Below are 17385 nucleotides of genomic sequence, written 5' to 3'. Positions count from 1 at the left end.
GGCAGATCATAAGTGACGCTTCTTTATTTTGTATATCAGCCTTCCAAAAATAGATCCATTGCTACATGTAATCACTTCATGCATGGTCTAGTGGCATTAATGGCCAGCAAATAAATAGTGCCTAGTTCCTTCTCAAATTTATCGTATCTTCCCCCAGCAGTAATTTACATTATTTATTTGCTTCTAGAATATTGCATTAATTCAAATATTAAAAAAGTCAAATTTATATTGGAAATATGCCCTAGAGGTAATAATAAAGTGGTTATTATTATATTTCCTTGTGCATGATAATCATTTATTATCCATGCTATAATTGTATTGATTGGAAACTCAAATACATGTGTGGATACATAGACAACAACATGTCCCTAGTGAATCTCTACCGGACTAGCTCGTTGATCAAAGATGGTTAAGGTTTCCTAACCATAGGCATGATTTGTCATTTGATAACGGGATCACATCATTAGGAGAATGATGTGATGGACTAGACCCAACTGTAAGCTTAACATCAGATCATTTAAGTTATTTGCTATAGCTTTCTTGATGTCAAGTATATGTTCCTTCGACCATGAGATCATGCAACTCCCGGATACCGGAGGAATACCTTCATGCTATCAAACGTCACTTCGTAACTAGGTGACCATAAAGATGCTCTACAGGTATCTCCGCAGGTGTCTGTTGGGTTGGCATGGATCGAGACTTGGATTTGTCACTCCGTGTGACGGAGAGATATCTCTAGGTCCTCTGGGTAATACAATATCATAAAGAGCTTCCAAGCAATGTGCCTAATGAGTTAGTCACGGGACCTTGTATTACGGAACGAGTAAAGAAACTTTCCAGTAAAGAGATTGAACAAGGTATGGAGATACCATCGATCGAATATCGGGCAAGTAATATATAGCCGGACAAAGGGAATTGTATACAGAATTAACTGAATCCTTGACATCGTGGTTCAACCGATAAAGATATTCGTGGAATATGCACGAATTAATATGGGCATATAGGTCCCGCTATTGGTTATTGACCGAAGAGGAGTCTCGGTCATGTCTACATGATTCTCGAACCCGTAGGGTCGAACGCTTAATGTTCGGTATCGCTAGGGTAGTATTGAGATATTAGAAGTGGAAAGTCCGAAGGTTGTTCGGAGTCCCAGATGGGATCTGGGACATCATGAGGAGCTACGGAATAGTCCGGGGATAAAGATTCATATATGGAAAGTTGTTATCGGGGTTCGAGTTTTTTCGGTATTGTACCGGAAAGGTTCTAGAAGGTTCCGGAGTGGGACCCACATGCATGGGGAACCCACATGAACGTGGGTAGTGGAGAATGTCCCTACAACCCTGGTCTAGGTGCACCAAGAGCCTCCAAGGAATAGTATCATATCCAAATGGATAAGATTAGGATCCCTAAAAAGGGGATAGCGATCAGTGGGGAAGGAAAGGAGGGATTTCCTTCCTCCCCTTTGGCCAATGACCCTAGGGCCTTGGAGGGCAAGCCACCAGTCCCCTCCACGCCTATAAAAAGATGGGGAGGCTTTGGGGGCAGCCACCCTTCGACCCTTGCCCGTTACCTCTCCCAACTCCTCTCACGTTTCACCGGTATGCGCTTGGTGAAGCCCTGCCGGAGTTCCGCTGCCACCACCACCACCACACCATCGTGTTAGTTCGGATATCATCTACCTCCTCTCTCTTGCTTTCTGGATCAAGAAGGAGAGGATGCCACTAAGCGGCACGTGTGCTAAACTATGTTGATCACTATGAAGAATTTGAAAGATACCAAAACCAAGATCTATCCCTCTGCTACGAGGGGAGGTAAGGAACTGCCATCTAGCTTTGTGTTGGGGAACGTTGCAGAAAAACAAAAAATTTTCCTATGGTTTCACCAAGATCCATCTATGAGTTCATCTAGCAACGAGTGATCGGATGCATCTACATACCTTTGTAGATCGCGAGCGGAAGCGTTCAAAGAACGGGATGAGGGAGTCGTACTCGACGTGATCCAAATCACCGGAGATCTTAGCGCCGAACGGACGGCACCTCCGCGTTCAACACACGTACGGTCAGCGTGACGTCTCCTTCTTCTTGATCCAGCAAGGGGGAAGGAGAGGTTGAGGAAGATGGCTCCAGCAGCAGCACGACGGCGTGGTGGTGATGGAGCTGCAGTACTCCGGCAGGGCTTCGCCAAGCTCTATGGAGGAGGAGGAGGTGTTGGAGAGGGAGAGGGAGGCGCCAGGGCATGGGTGTGAGGCACTTCCTCCCCCCCACTATATATAGGGGGCCTAGGGGGGGGGGGGCGGCCCTAGGAGATGCAATCTCCTAGGGGGGCGGCGGCCAAGGGGTGGGGGGCTTGCCCCCCAAGCAAGGGGGCGGCCCCCTTTAGGGTTTCCCCCACCCTAGGCGCATGGGCCCTAGGGGGAAGTGGCGCCCCAGCCCACTTTGGGCTGGATCCCTTCCCACTTCAGCCCATGGGGCCCTCCGGGATAGGTGGCCCCACCCGGTGGACCCCCGGGACCCTTCCGGTGGTCCCGGTACAATACCGGTGACCCCGAAACTTGTCCCGATGACCGAAATAGCACTTCCTATATATAATTATTTACCTCTGAACCATTCCGGAACTCCTCGTGACATCCGGGATCTCATCCGGGACTCCGAACAACATTCGGGTTACTGCATATACATATCCCTACAACCCTAGCGTCATCGAACCTTAAGTGTGTAGACCCTACGGGTTCGGGAGACATGTAGACATGACCGAGATTGCTCTCCGGTCAATAACCAACAGCGGGATCTGGATACCCATGTTGGCTCCCACATGCTCCTCGATGATCTCATCGGATGAACCACGATGTCAAGGATTCAAGCAACCCCGTATACAATTCCCTTTGTCAATCGGTATGTTACTTGCCCGAGATTCGATCGTCGGTATCCCAATACCTCATTCAATCTCGTTACCGGCAAGTCACTTTACTCGTACCGTAATGCATGATCCCGTGACCAGACACTTGGTCACTTTGAGCTCATAATGATGATGCATTACCGAGTGGGCCCAGTGATACCTCTCCGTCATACGGAGTGACAAATCCCAGTCTTGATCCGTGTCAACCCAACAGACACTTTCAGAGATACCCGTAGTATACCTTTATGGTCACCCAGTTACGTTGTGACGTTTGGTACACCCAAAGCACTCCTACAGTATCCGGGAGTTACACGATCTCATGGTCTAAGGAAAAGATACTTGACATTGGAAAACTCTAGCAAACGAACTATACGATCTTGTGCTATGTTTAGGATTGGGTCTTGTCCATCACATCATTCTCCTAATGATGTGATCTCGTTATCAACGACATCCAATGTCCATAGTCAGGAAACCATGACTATCTGTTGATCAACGAGCTAGCCAACTAGAGGCTTACTAGGGACATGTTGGTGTCTATTTATTCACACATGTATTACGATTTCCGGATAACACAATTATAGCATGAATAAAAGACAATTATCATGAACAAGGAAATATAATAATAATGCTTTTATTATTGCCTCTAGGGCATATTTCCAACACTTTGCACTTGATTCACCTTCTGTTTTGAGTAAGCTTGCGACACCACCACCTACTAGTAATCTTAATATGTCGCAAGTAATTGATGATGCTACTTCTGCTATGAGTGATGCTTATGATGATGCTAGTACTTTGCTTGATAAGACTGTGCCACTAGGTAAATTTCTTGATGAACAACTTGCTAGGGTTAGAGAGAATGTAATTACTGAAACTGATGAAATTATTGAAACTGAAGATTATGATTCTGCCCCTAGATATGAATTTCCTAAGGTACCTAAGGGTTATATTATGGATGAAGAAATTGCTAGAGACTTTTTTGCTTGCAATGATAGAGATGACCTTAAGAAATTGTTAGCCAAGCTAAAACAAAAATCTTTGAATGCTAGAATGCAATATGACCCTAAGTTTGCTACTTCACCTATCTTTGTTACTGATAAGGATTATGAATTGTCTGTCGATCCTGAGTTAATTACTTTGGTTAAATCTGATCCTTTTCATGGTTATGAATCAGAAACTGTTGTGGTACATCTTACTAAACTAAATGATATAGCCACCCAATTTTCTCATGAGGAAAAGATTTCGATATTACTATATTCTTAAGTTGTTTCCTTTCTCATTAAAGGGTGATGCTAAGATATGATTTAATTCTCTTGCTCCTGGTTGTGTGCGTAGTCCCCAGGATATGACATATTACTTCTCTGAAAAATATTTTCCTTCTCATAAGAAACAAGCTGCTTTACAGGAAATATTTAACTTTGTGCAAACTGAGAAGAGAGTCTCCCACAAGCTTGGGGAGAGTCAACTAGAGGCTTACTAGGGACATGTTGGTGTCTATTTATTCACACATGTATTACGATTTCCGGATAACACAATTATAGCATGAATAAAAGACAATTATCATGAACAAGGAAATATAATAATAATGCTTTTATTATTGCCTCTAGGGCATATTTCCAACAGTCTCCCACTTGCACTAGAGTCAATAATCTAGTTACATTGTGATGAATCGAACACCCATGGAATTCTGGTGTTGATCATGTTTTGCTCTAGGGAGAGGTTTAGTCAACGGATCTGCTACATTCAGGTCCGTATGTACTTTACAAATATCTATGTCTCCATCTTGAACATTTTCACGAATGGAGTTGAAGCGACGCTTGATGTGCCTTGTCTTCTTGTGAAACCTGGGCTCCTTAGCAAGTGCAATAGCTCCAGTGTTGTCACAGAAGAGCTTGATCGGCCCCGACGCATTGGGTATGACTCCTAGGTCGGTGATGAACTCCTTCACCCAAATTGCTTCATGTGCTGCCTCCGAGGCTGCCATGTACTCCGCTTCACATGTAGATCCCGCCACGACGCTCTGCTTGCAACTGCACCAGCTTACTGCCCCATCATTCAAAATATACACGTATCCGGTTTGTGACTTAGAGTCATCCAGATCTGTGTCGAAGCTAGCGTCGACGTAACTCTTTACGACGAGCTCTTCGTCACCTCCATAAACGAGAAATATTTCCTTAGTCCTTTTCAGGTACTTCAGGATATTCCTGACCGCTGTCCAGTGTTCCTTGCCGGGATTACTTTGGTACCTACCTACCAAACTTACGGCAAGGTTTACATCAGGTCTGGTACACAGCATGGCATACATAATAGAACCTATGGCTGAGGCATAGGGGATGACACTCATCTCTTCTATTTCTTCTGCCGTGGTCGGACATTGAGCTGAGCTCAATTTCATACCTTGCAACACAGGCAAGAACCCCTTCTTAGACTGATCCATATTGAACTTCTTCAATATCTTATCAAGGTATGTGCTTTGTGAAAGACCTATGAGGCGTCTCGATCTATCTCTATAGATCTTGATGCCTAATATATAAGCAGCTTCTCCAAGGTCCTTCATTGAAAAACTTTTATTCAAGTAGGCCTTGATGCTGTCCAAGAGTTCTATATCATTTCCCATCAAAAGTATGTCATCTACATATAATATGAGAAATGCTACAGAGCTCCCACTCACTTTCTTGTAAACACAGACTTCTCCATAAGTCCGCGTGAACCCAAACGCTTTGATCATCTCATCAAAGCGAATGTTCCAACTCCGAGATGCTTGCACCAGCCCATAAATCGAGCGTTGGAGCTTGCACACCTTGTCAGCATTCTTAGGATCGACAAAACCTTCCGGCTGCATCATATACAATTCCTCCTTAAGGAAACCATTAAGGAATGCCGTTTTGACGTCCATTTTCCATATCTCATAGTCATAGAATGCGGCAATTGCTAACATGATTCGGACGGACTTCAGCTTCGCTACCGGTGAGAAAGTCTCATCGTAGTCAACCCCTTGAACTTGTCGATAACCCTTAGCGACAAGCCGAGCTTTATAGATGGTCACATTACCATCCGCGTCTGTCTTCTTCTTAAAGATCCATTTATTTTCTATGGCTCGCCGCTCAACGGGCAAGTCAGTCAAAGTCCATACTTCGTTTTCATACATGGATTCTATCTCGGATTTCATGGCTTCCAGCCATTTGTCGGAATCCGGGCCCGCCATCGCTTCTTCATAGTTCGAAGGTTCACCGTTGTCTAACAACATGATTTCCAAGACAGGGTTGCCGTACCACTCTGGTGCGGAACGTGTCCTTGTGGACCTACGAATTTCAGTAGGAGCTTGATCAGAAGTATCTTGATCATCATCATTAACTTCCTCTCTAGTCGGTGCAGGCACCTCAGGAATATTTTCTTGAGTTGCGCCTTTTTCCTGTTCAAGAGGTAATACTTCATCAAGTTCTACTTTCCTCCCACTTACTTCTTTCGAGAGAAACTCCTTCTCTAGAAAGGATCCATTCTTGGCAACAAAGATGTTGCCATTGGATCTGAGGTAGAAGGTATACCCAATAGTTTCTTTAGGGTATCCTATGAAGACGCATTTTTCCGACTTGGGTTCGAGCTTTTCAGGTTGAAGATTCTTGACATAAGCATCGCATCCCCAAACTTTTAGAAACGTCAGCTTAGGTTTCTTCCCAAACCATAATTCATACGGTGTCGTCTCAACGGATTTCGACGGAGCCCTATTTAAAGTGAATGCAGCAGTTTCTAAAGCATAGCCCCAAAAAGATAGCGGTAAATCGGTAAGAGACATCATAGATCGCACCATATCTAATAGAGTGCGATTATGACGTTCGGACACACCATTACGCTGAGGTGTTCCAGGCGGCGTGAGTTGTGAAACTATTCCACATTTTCTTAAGTGTGTGCCAAATTCGTGACTCAAGTATTCTCCTCCACGATCTGATCGTAGGAACTTGATTTTCCAGTCACATTGATTTTCAACCTCACTCTGAAATTCCTTGAACTTTTCAAAGGTCTCAGACTTGTGTTTCATTAAATAGATATACCCATATCTACTCAAGTCATCAGTGAGGGTGAGAACATAAGGATAGCCACCGCGAGCCTCAACACTCATTGGACCGCACACATCAGTATGTATGATTTCCAATAAGTTGGTTGCTCGCTCCATTGTTCCTGAGAACGGAGTCTTGGTCATTTTACCCATGAGGCATGGTTCGCACGTGTCAAATGATTCGTAATCAAGAGACTCTAAAAGTCCATCTGCATGGAGCTTCTTCATGCGTTTGACACCTATGTGACCAAGGCGGCAGTGCCACAAGTATGTGGGACTATCATTATCAACCTTACATCTTTTGATACTCACACTATGAATATGTGTAGCATTACGCTCGAGATTCATTAAGAATAAACCATTCACCATCGGAGCATGACCATAAAACATATCTCTCATATAAATAGAACAACCATTATTCTTGGATTTAAATGAGTAGCCATCTCGTATTAAACGAGATCCCGATACAATGTTCATGCTCAAAGCTGGCACTAAATAACAATTATTGAGGTTTAAAACTAATCCCGTAGGTAAATGTAGAGGTAGCGTGCCGACGGCGATCACATCGACCTTGGAACCATTCCTGACGCGCATCGTCACCTCGTCCTTCGCCAGTCTCCGCTTATTCCGCAGCTCCTACTTTGAGTTACAAATGTGAGCAACTGCACCGGTATCAAATACCCAAGAGCTACTACGAGTACTGGTAAGGTACACATCAATTACATGTATATCACATATACCTTTTGTGATGCCGGCCTTCTTGTCCGCTAAGTATTTGGGGCAGTTCCGCTTCCAGTGATCACTTCCCTTGCAATAAAAACACCCAGTCTCGGGCTTGGGTCCATTCTTTGGCTTCTTCCCGGCAGCTTGCTTGCCGGGCGCGGCAACTCCCTTGCCGTCCTTCTTGAAGTTCTTCTTACCCTTGCCCTTTTTGAACTTAGTGGTTTTATTCACCATCAACACTTGATGTTCCTTTTGGACTTCTACCTCTGCTGATTTCAGCATAGCAAATACTTCAGGAATGGTCTTTTCCATCCCCTGCATATTGAAGTTCATCACAGAGCTCTTGTAGCTCGGTGGAAGCGACTGAAGGATTCTGTCAATGACCGCGTCATCCGGGAGATTAACTCCCAGCTGAGTCAAGCGGTTATGCAACCCAGACATAGTGAGTATGTGCTCACTGACAGAACTGTTTTCCTCCATCTTACAACCGAAGACCTTGTCGGAGACTTGATATCTCTCGACCCGGGCATGAGCTTGGAAAACCATTTTCAGTTCTTCGAACATCTCATATGCTCCGTGTCTCTCAAAACGTTTTTGGAGCCCCGGCTCTAAGCTGTAAAGCATGCCGCACTGAACGAGGGAGTAGTCATCGGTACATGCCTGCCAAGCGTTCATAACGTCTTGTTCTGTAGGGAGAACAGGTGCGTCACCCAGCGGTGCTTGTAGGACATAATCTTTCTTGGCAGCTATGAGGATGCTCCTCAGGTTCCGGACCCAGTCTGTGTAGTTGCTGCCATCGTCTTTTAGCTTGGTTTTCTCTAGGAACGCGTTGAAGTTAAGGACTACATTGGCCATTTGATCTACAAGACATATTGTAAATATTTTAGACTAAGCTCATGATAATTAAGTTCATCTAATCAAATTATTTAATGAACTCCCACTTAGATAGACATCCCTCCTGTCATCTAACATGATCCGAGTTAATTAGGCCGTGTCCGATCATCACGTGAGGCGGACTAATCAACATCGGTGAACATCTTCATGTTGATCATATCTTCTATACGACTCATGCTCGACCTTTCGGTCTTCTGTGTTCCGAGGCCATGTCTGTACATGCTAGGCTCGTCAAGTCAACCTAAGTGTTTGCATGTGTAAATCTGTCTTACACCCGTTGTATGTGAACGTTAGAATCTATCACACCCGATTATCACGTGGTGCTTCGAAACAACGAACTGTCGCAACGGTGCACAGTTAGGGGGAACACTTTCTTGAAATTATTATCAGGGATCATCTTATTTACTACCGTCGTTCTAAGTAAACAAGATGCAAAAACATGATAAACATCACATGCAATCAAATAATAAAAGTGACATGATATGGCCAATATCACATAGCTCCTTTGATCATCTTGGGGCTCCATGATCATCTTGTCACCGGCATGACACCATGATCTCCATCATCATGATCTCCATCATCGTGTCTCCATGAAGCTGCTCACCAACTATTACTTCTACTACTATGGCTGACGCGTTTAGCAATAAAGTAAAGTAATTTACATGGCGTTTCTCAATGACACGCAGGTCATACAAAAAATAAAGACAACTCCTATGGCTCCTGCCGGTTGTCATACTCATTGACATGCAAGTGATTCCTATTACAATAGCATGAACATCTCATACATCACATATATATCATTCATCATTCATCACAACTCTGGCCATATCACATCACAAAACACTTGCTGCAAAAACAAGTTAGACGTCCTCTAATTGTTGTTGCAAGTTTTACGTGGCTGCAATAGGGTTCTAGCAAGAACGTTTTCCTACCTACGTGAAAGCCACAACGTGATTTGTCAACTTCTATTTACCCTTAATAAGGACCCTTTTCATCGAATCCGCTCCAACTAAAGTGGGAGAGACAGACACCCGCCAGCCACCTTATGCAACTAGTGCATGTTAGTCGGTAGAACCGGTCTCACGTAAGCGTACTGTTGGGGAACGTTGCAGAAAACAAAAATTTTCCTACTCGTTTCACCAAGATCATCTAGGAGTTCATCTAGCAATGAGTCATCTAATGCATCTACATACCTTTGTAGATTGCGCACGGACGCGTTCAAAAGAACGGTGATGATGTAGTCGTACTCGACGTGATCCAAATCACCGATGACCAGCGCCGAACGGATGGCACCTCCGCGTTCAACACACGTACGGGACGGGAGACGTCTCCTCCTTCTTGATCCAGCAAGGGGGAAGGAGAGGTTGACGAAGATCCAGCAACACGACGGCGTGGTGGTGGATGCAGGGCGTCACAAAAGCAGGGCTTCGCCAAGACTACGAGGGAGAGACGTAACGGGGAGAGAGGGAGGCGCCAGGGGCTGGTCTAAAATCCCTCCTCTCCCCCCACTATATATAGGGGTGCCAGGGGGGGTTGGTGCGCAGCCTAGGAGATCTGATCTCCTAGGTGCGGCGGCCAGGGGAGGGTTTCCCTCCCCCCCAAGGCACCTCGGGGTGCCTTCCACCACTTGGACTCCTCCTTGGTGGAAACCCTAGGCGCATGGGCCTAGTAGGGCTGGTGCCCTTGGCCCATGTAGGCCAAGGCGCACCCCCTACAGCCCATGTGGCCCCCCGGGACAGGTGTCCCCACCCGGTGGGCCCACGGGACCCCTCCGGTGGTCCCGGTACAATACCGATAACCCCGAAACTTGTCCCGATGGCCGAAACAACACTTCCTATATATAATTCTTTACCTCCGGACCATTCCGGAACTCCTCGTGACGTCCGGGATCTCATCCGGGACTCCGAACAACATTCGGGTTACTGCATATACATATCTTCACAACCCTAGCGTCACCGAACCTTAAGTGTGTAGACCCTACGGGTTCGGGAGACAAGCAGACATGACCGAGACGACTCTCCGGTCAATAACCAACAGAGGGATCTGGATACCCATGTTGGCTCCCACATGCTCCATGATGATTTCATCGGATGAACCACGATGTCGAGGATTCAATCAACCCCGTATGCAATTCCCTTTGTCAATCGATATGTTACTTGCCCGAGATTCGATCGTCGGTATCCCAATACCTCGTTCAATCTCGTTACCGGCAAGTCACTTTACTCGTACCATAATGCATGATCCCGTGACCAGACACTTGGTCACTTTGAGCTCATTATGATGATGCATTACCGAGTGGGCCCAGCGATACCTCTCCGTCATACGGAGTGACAAATCCCAGTCTTGATCCATGTCAACCCAACAGACACTTTCGGAGATACCCGTAGTCTACCTTTATAGTCACCCAGTTACGTTGTGACGTTTGGCATACCCAAAGCACTCCTACGGTATCCGGGAGTTACACGATCTCATGGTCTAAGGAAAAGATACTTTGACATTGGAAAACTCTAGCAAACGAACTATACGATCTTGTGCTATGTTTAGGATTGGGTCTTGTCCATGACATCATTCTCCTAATGATGTGATCTCGTTATCAATGACATCCAATGTCCATAGTCAGGAAACCATGACTATCTGTTGATCAACGAGCTAGTCAACTAGAGGCTTACTAGGGACATGCTGGTGTCTGTTATTCACACATGTATTACGATTTCCAGATAACACAATTATAGCATGAATAAAGACAATTATCATGAACAAGGAAATATAATAATAATGCTTTTATTATTGCCTCTAGGGCATATTTCCAACAGTCTCCCACTTGCACTAGAGTCAATAATCTAGTTACATTGTGATGAATCGAACACCCATGGAATTCTGGTGTTGATCATGTTTTGCTCTAGGGAGAGGTTTAGTCAACGGATCTGCTACATTCAGGTCCGTGTGCACTTTACAAATTTCTATTTCTCCATCTTGAACATTTTCACGAATGGAGTTGAAGCGACGCTTGATGTGCCTTGTCTTCTTGTGAAACCTGGGCTCCTTGGCAAGAGCGATGGCTCCAGTGTTGTCACAAAAGAGCTTGATTGGCCCCGACGCATTGGGTATGACTCCTAGGTCGGTGATGAACTCCTTCACCCATATTGCTTCATGTGCTGCCTCCGAGGCTGCCATGTACTCCGCTTCACATGTATATCCCGCCACGACGCTTTGCTTGCAACTGCACCAACTTACTGCCCCACCATTCAAAATATACACGTATCCGGTTTGTGACTTAGAGTCATCCAGATCTGTGTCGAAGCTAGCGTCGACGTAACCCTTTACGACGAGCTCTTCGTCACCTCCATAAACGAGAAACATTTCCTTAGTCCTTTTCAGGTACTTCAGGATATTCTTGACCGCTGTCTAGTGTTCCTTGCCGGGATTACTTTGGTCCCTTCCTACCAAACTTACGGCAAGGTTTACATCAGGTCTGGTACACAACATGGCATACATAATAGAACCTATGGCTGAGGCATAGGGGATGACACTCATCTCTTCTATTTCTTCTGCCGTGGTCGGACATTGAGCTGAGCTCAATTTCATACCTTGCAACACAGGCAAGAACCCCTTCTTAGACTGATCCATATTGAACTTCTTCAATATCTTATCAAGGTATGTGCTTTGTGAAAGACCTATGAGGCGTCTCGATCTATCTCTATAGATCTTGATGCCTAATATATAAGCAGCTTCTCCAAGGTCCTTCATTGAAAAACTTTTATTCAAGTAGGCCTTGATGCTGTCCAAGAGTTCTATATCATTTCCCATCAAAAGTATGTCATCTACATATAATATGAGAAATGCTACAGAGCTCCCACTCACTTTCTTGTAAACACAGACTTCTCCATAAGTCCGCGTGAACCCAAACGCTTTGATCATCTCATCAAAGCGAATGTTCCAACTCCGAGATGCTTGCACCAGCCCATAAATCGAGCGTTGGAGCTTGCACACCTTGTCAGCATTCTTAGGATCGACAAAACCTTCCGACTGCATCATATACAATTCCTCCTTAAGGAAACCATTAAGGAATGCCGTTTTGACGTCCATTTGCCATATCTCATAGTCATAGAATGCGGCAATTGCTAACATGATTCGGACGGACTTCAGCTTCGCTACCGGTGAGAAAGTCTCATCGTAGTCAACCCCTTGAACTTGTCGATAACCCTTAGCGACAAGCCGAGCTTTATAGATGGTCACATTACCATCCGCGTCTGTCTTCTTCTTAAAGATCCATTTATTTTCTATGGCTCGCCGCTCAACGGGCAAGTCAGTCAAAGTCCATACTTCGTTTTCATACATGGATTCTATCTCGGATTTCATGGCTTCCAGCCATTTGTCGGAATCCGGGCCCGCCATCGCTTCTTCATAGTTCGAAGGTTCACCGTTGTCTAACAACATGATTTCCAAGACAGGGTTGCCGTACCACTCTGGTGCGGAACGTGTCCTTGTGGACCTACGAATTTCAGTAGGAGCTTGATCAGAAGTATCTTGATCATCATCATTAACTTCCTCTCTAGTCGGTGCAGGCACCTCAGGAACATTTTCTTGAGTTGCGCCTTTTTCCTGTTCAAGAGGTAATACTTCATCAAGTTCTACTTTCCTCCCACTTACTTCTTTCGAGAGAAACTCCTTCTCTAGAAAGGATCCATTCTTGGCAACAAAGATCTTGCCTTCGGATCTGAGGTAGAAGGTATACCCAATAGTTTCTTTAGGGTATCCTATGAAGACGCATTTTTCCGACTTGGGTTCGAGCTTTTCAGGTTGAAGTTTCTTGACATAAGCATCGCATCCCGAAACTTTTAGAAACGACAGCTTAGGTTTCTTCCCAAACCATAATTCATACGGTGTCGTCTCAACGGATTTCGACGGAGCCCTATTTAAAGTGAATGCGGTAGTCTCTAAAGCATAGCCCCAAAAAGATAGCGGTAAATCGGTAAGAGACATCATAGATCGCACCATATCTAATGGAGTGCGATTACGACATTCGGACACACCATTACGCTGAGGTGTTTCAGGCGGCGTGAGTTGTGAAACTATTCCACATTTTCTTAAGTGTGTGCCAAATTCGTGACTCAAGTATTCTCCTCCACGATCTGATCGCAGGAACTTGATTTTCCTATCACATTGATTTTCAACCTCACTCTGAAATTCCTTGAACTTTTCAAAGGTCTCAGACTTGTGTTTCATTAAATAGATATACCCATATCTACTCAAGTCATCAGTGAGGGTGAGAACATAGCGATAGCCACCGCGAGCCTCAACACTCATTGGACCGCACACATCAGTATGTATGATTTCCAATAAGTTGGTTGCTCGCTCCATTGTTCCTGAGAACGGAGTCTTGGTCATTTTACCCATGAGGCATGGTTCGCACGTGTCAAATGATTCGTAATCAAGAGACTCTAAAGGTCCATCTGCATGGAGCTTCTTCATGCGTTTGACACCTATGTGACGAAGGCGGCAGTGCCACAAGTATGTGGGACTATCATTATCAACCTTACATCTTTTGGTACTCACACTATGAATATGTGTAGCATTACGCTCGAGATTCGTTAAGAATAAACCATTCACCATCGGAGCATGACCATAAAACATATCTCTCATATAAATAGAACAACCATTATTCTCGGATTTAAATGAGTAGCCATCTCGTATTAAACGAGATCCCGATACAATGTTCATGCTCAAAGCTGGCACTAAATAACAATTATTGAGGTTTAAAACTAATCCCGTAGGTAAATGTAGAGGTAGCGTGCCAACGGCGATCACATCGACCTTGGAACCATTCCTGACGCGCATCGTCACCTCGTCCTTCGCCAGTCTCCGCTTATTCCGCAGCTCCTACTTTGAGTTACAAATGTGAGCAACTGCACCGGTATCAAATACCCAAGAGCTACTACGAGTACTGGTAAGGTACACATCAATTACATGTATATCACATATACCTTTTGTGATGCCGGCCTTCTTGTCCGCTAAGTATTTGGGGCAGTTCCGCTTCCAGTGACCACTTCCCTTGCAATAAAAACACTCAGTCTCGGGCTTGGGTCCATTCTTTGGCTTCTTCCCGGCAGCTTGCTTGCCGGGCGCGGCAACTCCCTTGCCGTCCTTCTTGAAGTTCTTCTTACCCTTGCCCTTTTTGAACTTAGTGGTTTTATTCACCATCAACACTTGATGTTCCTTTTGGACTTCTACCTCTGCTGATTTCAGCATAGCAAATACTTCAGGAATGGTCTTTTCCATCCCCTGCATATTGAAGTTCATCACAGAGCTCTTGTAGCTCGGTGGAAGCGACTGAAGGATTCTGTCAATGACCGCGTCATCCGGGAGATTAACTCCCAGCTGAGTCAAGCGATTATGCAACCCAGACATAGTGAGTATGTGCTCACTGACAGAACTGTTTTCCTCCATCTTACAACCGAAGACCTTGTCGGAGACTTGATATCTCTCGACCCGGGCATGAGCTTGGAAAACCATTTTCAGCTCTTCGAACATCTCATATGCTCCGTGTCTCTCAAAACGTTTTTGGAGCCCCGGCTCTAAGCTGTAAAGCATGCCGCACTGAACGAGGGAGTAGTCATCGGTACATGCCTGCCAAGCGTTCATAACGTCTTGTTCTGCAGGGAGAACAGGTGCGTCACCCAGCGGTGCTTGTAGGACATAATCTTTCTTGGCAGCTATGAGGATGATCCTCAGGTTCCGGACCCAGTCTGTGTAGTTGATGCCATCGTCTTTTAGCTTGGTTTTCTCTAGGAACGCGTTGAAGTTAAGGACTACATTGGCCATTTGATCTACAAGACATATTGTAAATATTTTAGACTAAGCTCATGATAATTAAGTTCATCTAATCAAATTATTTAATGAACTCCCACTTAGATAGACATCCCTCCTGTCATCTAACATGATCCGAGTTAACTAGGCCGTGTCCGATCATCACGTGAGGGGGACTAATCAACATCGGTGAACATCTTCATGTTGATCGTATCTTCTATACGACTCATGCTCGACCTTTCAGTCTTCTGTGTTCCGAGGCCATGTCTGTACATGCTAGGCTCTTCAAGTCAACCTAAGTGTTTGCACGTGTAAATCTGTCTTACACCCGTTGTATGTGAACGTTAGAATCTATCACACCCGATTATCACGTGGTGCTTCGAAACAACGAACTGTCGCAACGGTGCATAGTTAGGGGGAACACTTTCTTGAAATTATTATGAGGGATCATCTTATTTACTACCGTCATTCTAAGTAAGCAAGATGCAAAAACATGATAAACATCACATGCAATCAAATAATAAAAGTGACATGATATGGCCAATATCACATAGCTCCTTTGATCTCCATCTTGGGGCTCCATGATCATCTTGTCACCGGCATGACACCATGATCTCCATCATCATGATCTCCATCATCGTGTCTCCATGAAGTTGCTCACCAACTATTACTTCTACTACTATGGCTAACGCGTTTAGCAATAAAGTAAAGTAATTTACATGGCGTTTCTCAATGACACGCAGGTCATACAAAAAATAAAGACAACTCCTATGGCTCCTGCCGGTTGTCATACTCATCGACATGCAAGTCGTGATTCCTATTACAATAGCATGAACATCTCATACATCACATATATATCATTCATCATTCATCACAACTCTGGCCATATCACATCACAAAATACTTGCTGCAAAAACAAGTTAGACGTCCTCTAATTGTTGTTGCAAGTTTTACGTGGCTGCAATAGGGTTCTAGCAAGAACGTTTTCCTACCTACGTGAAAGCCACAACGTGATTTGTCAACTTCTATTTACCCTTCATAAGGACCCTTTTCATCGAATCCGCTCCAACTAAAGTGGGAGAGATAGACACCCGCCAGCCACCTTATGCAACTAGTGCATGTTAGTCGGTGGAACCGGTCTCACGTAAGCGTACGTGTAAGGTTGGTCCGGGCCGCTTCATCCCACAATACCGTTGAAGCAAGATAAGACTAGTAGTGGCAAGAAAGTTGACAACATCAACGCCCACAACAAATCGTGTTCTACTCGTGCAAAGAGAACTACGCATAGACCTAGCTCATGATGCCACTGTTAGGGAACGTTGGAGAAAAACAAAAAAATTTCCTACGGTTTCACCAAGATCCATCTATGAGTTCATCTAGCAACGAGTGATCGGATGCATCTACATACCTTTGTAGATCGCGAGCGGAAGCGTTCAAAGAACGGGGATGAGGGAGTCGTACTCGATGTGATCCAAATCACCGGAGATCCTAGCGCCGAACGGACGGCACCTCCGCGTTGAACACACGTACGGTCAGAGTGACGTCTCCTTCTTCTTGATCCAGCAAGGGGGAAGGAGAGTTTGAGGAAGATGGATCCAGCAGCAGCACGACGGCGTGGTGGTGATGGAGCTGCAGTACTCCGGCAGGGCTTCGCCAAGCTCTATGGAGGAGGAGGAGGTGTTGGAGAGGGAGAGGGAGGCGCCAGGGCATGGGTGTGAGGCCCTTCCTCCCCCCACTATATATAGGGGGCCTAGGGGGGGGCCGGCCCTAGGAGATGCAATCTCCTAGGAGGGCGGCGGCCAAGGGGTGGGGGGCTTGCCCCCCAAGCAAGGGGGCGCCCCCCTTTAGGGTTTCCCCCACCCTAGGCGCATGGGCCCTAGGGGGAAGTGGCGCCCCAGCCCACTTTGGGCTGGATCCCTTCCCACTTCAGCCCATGGGGCCCTCCGGGATAGGTGGCCCCACCCGGTGGACCCCCGGGACCCTTCCGGTGGTCCCGGTACAATACCGGTGACCCC

The sequence above is a fragment of the Triticum urartu genome, chromosome 7A (assembly GCF_056163025.1).
Source record: "Triticum urartu cultivar PI428250 chromosome 7A, HENAU_Tu73, whole genome shotgun sequence".
Taxonomy (NCBI): domain Eukaryota; kingdom Viridiplantae; phylum Streptophyta; class Magnoliopsida; order Poales; family Poaceae; genus Triticum; species Triticum urartu.
Note: the sequence above shows the minus strand (reverse complement) of the source record.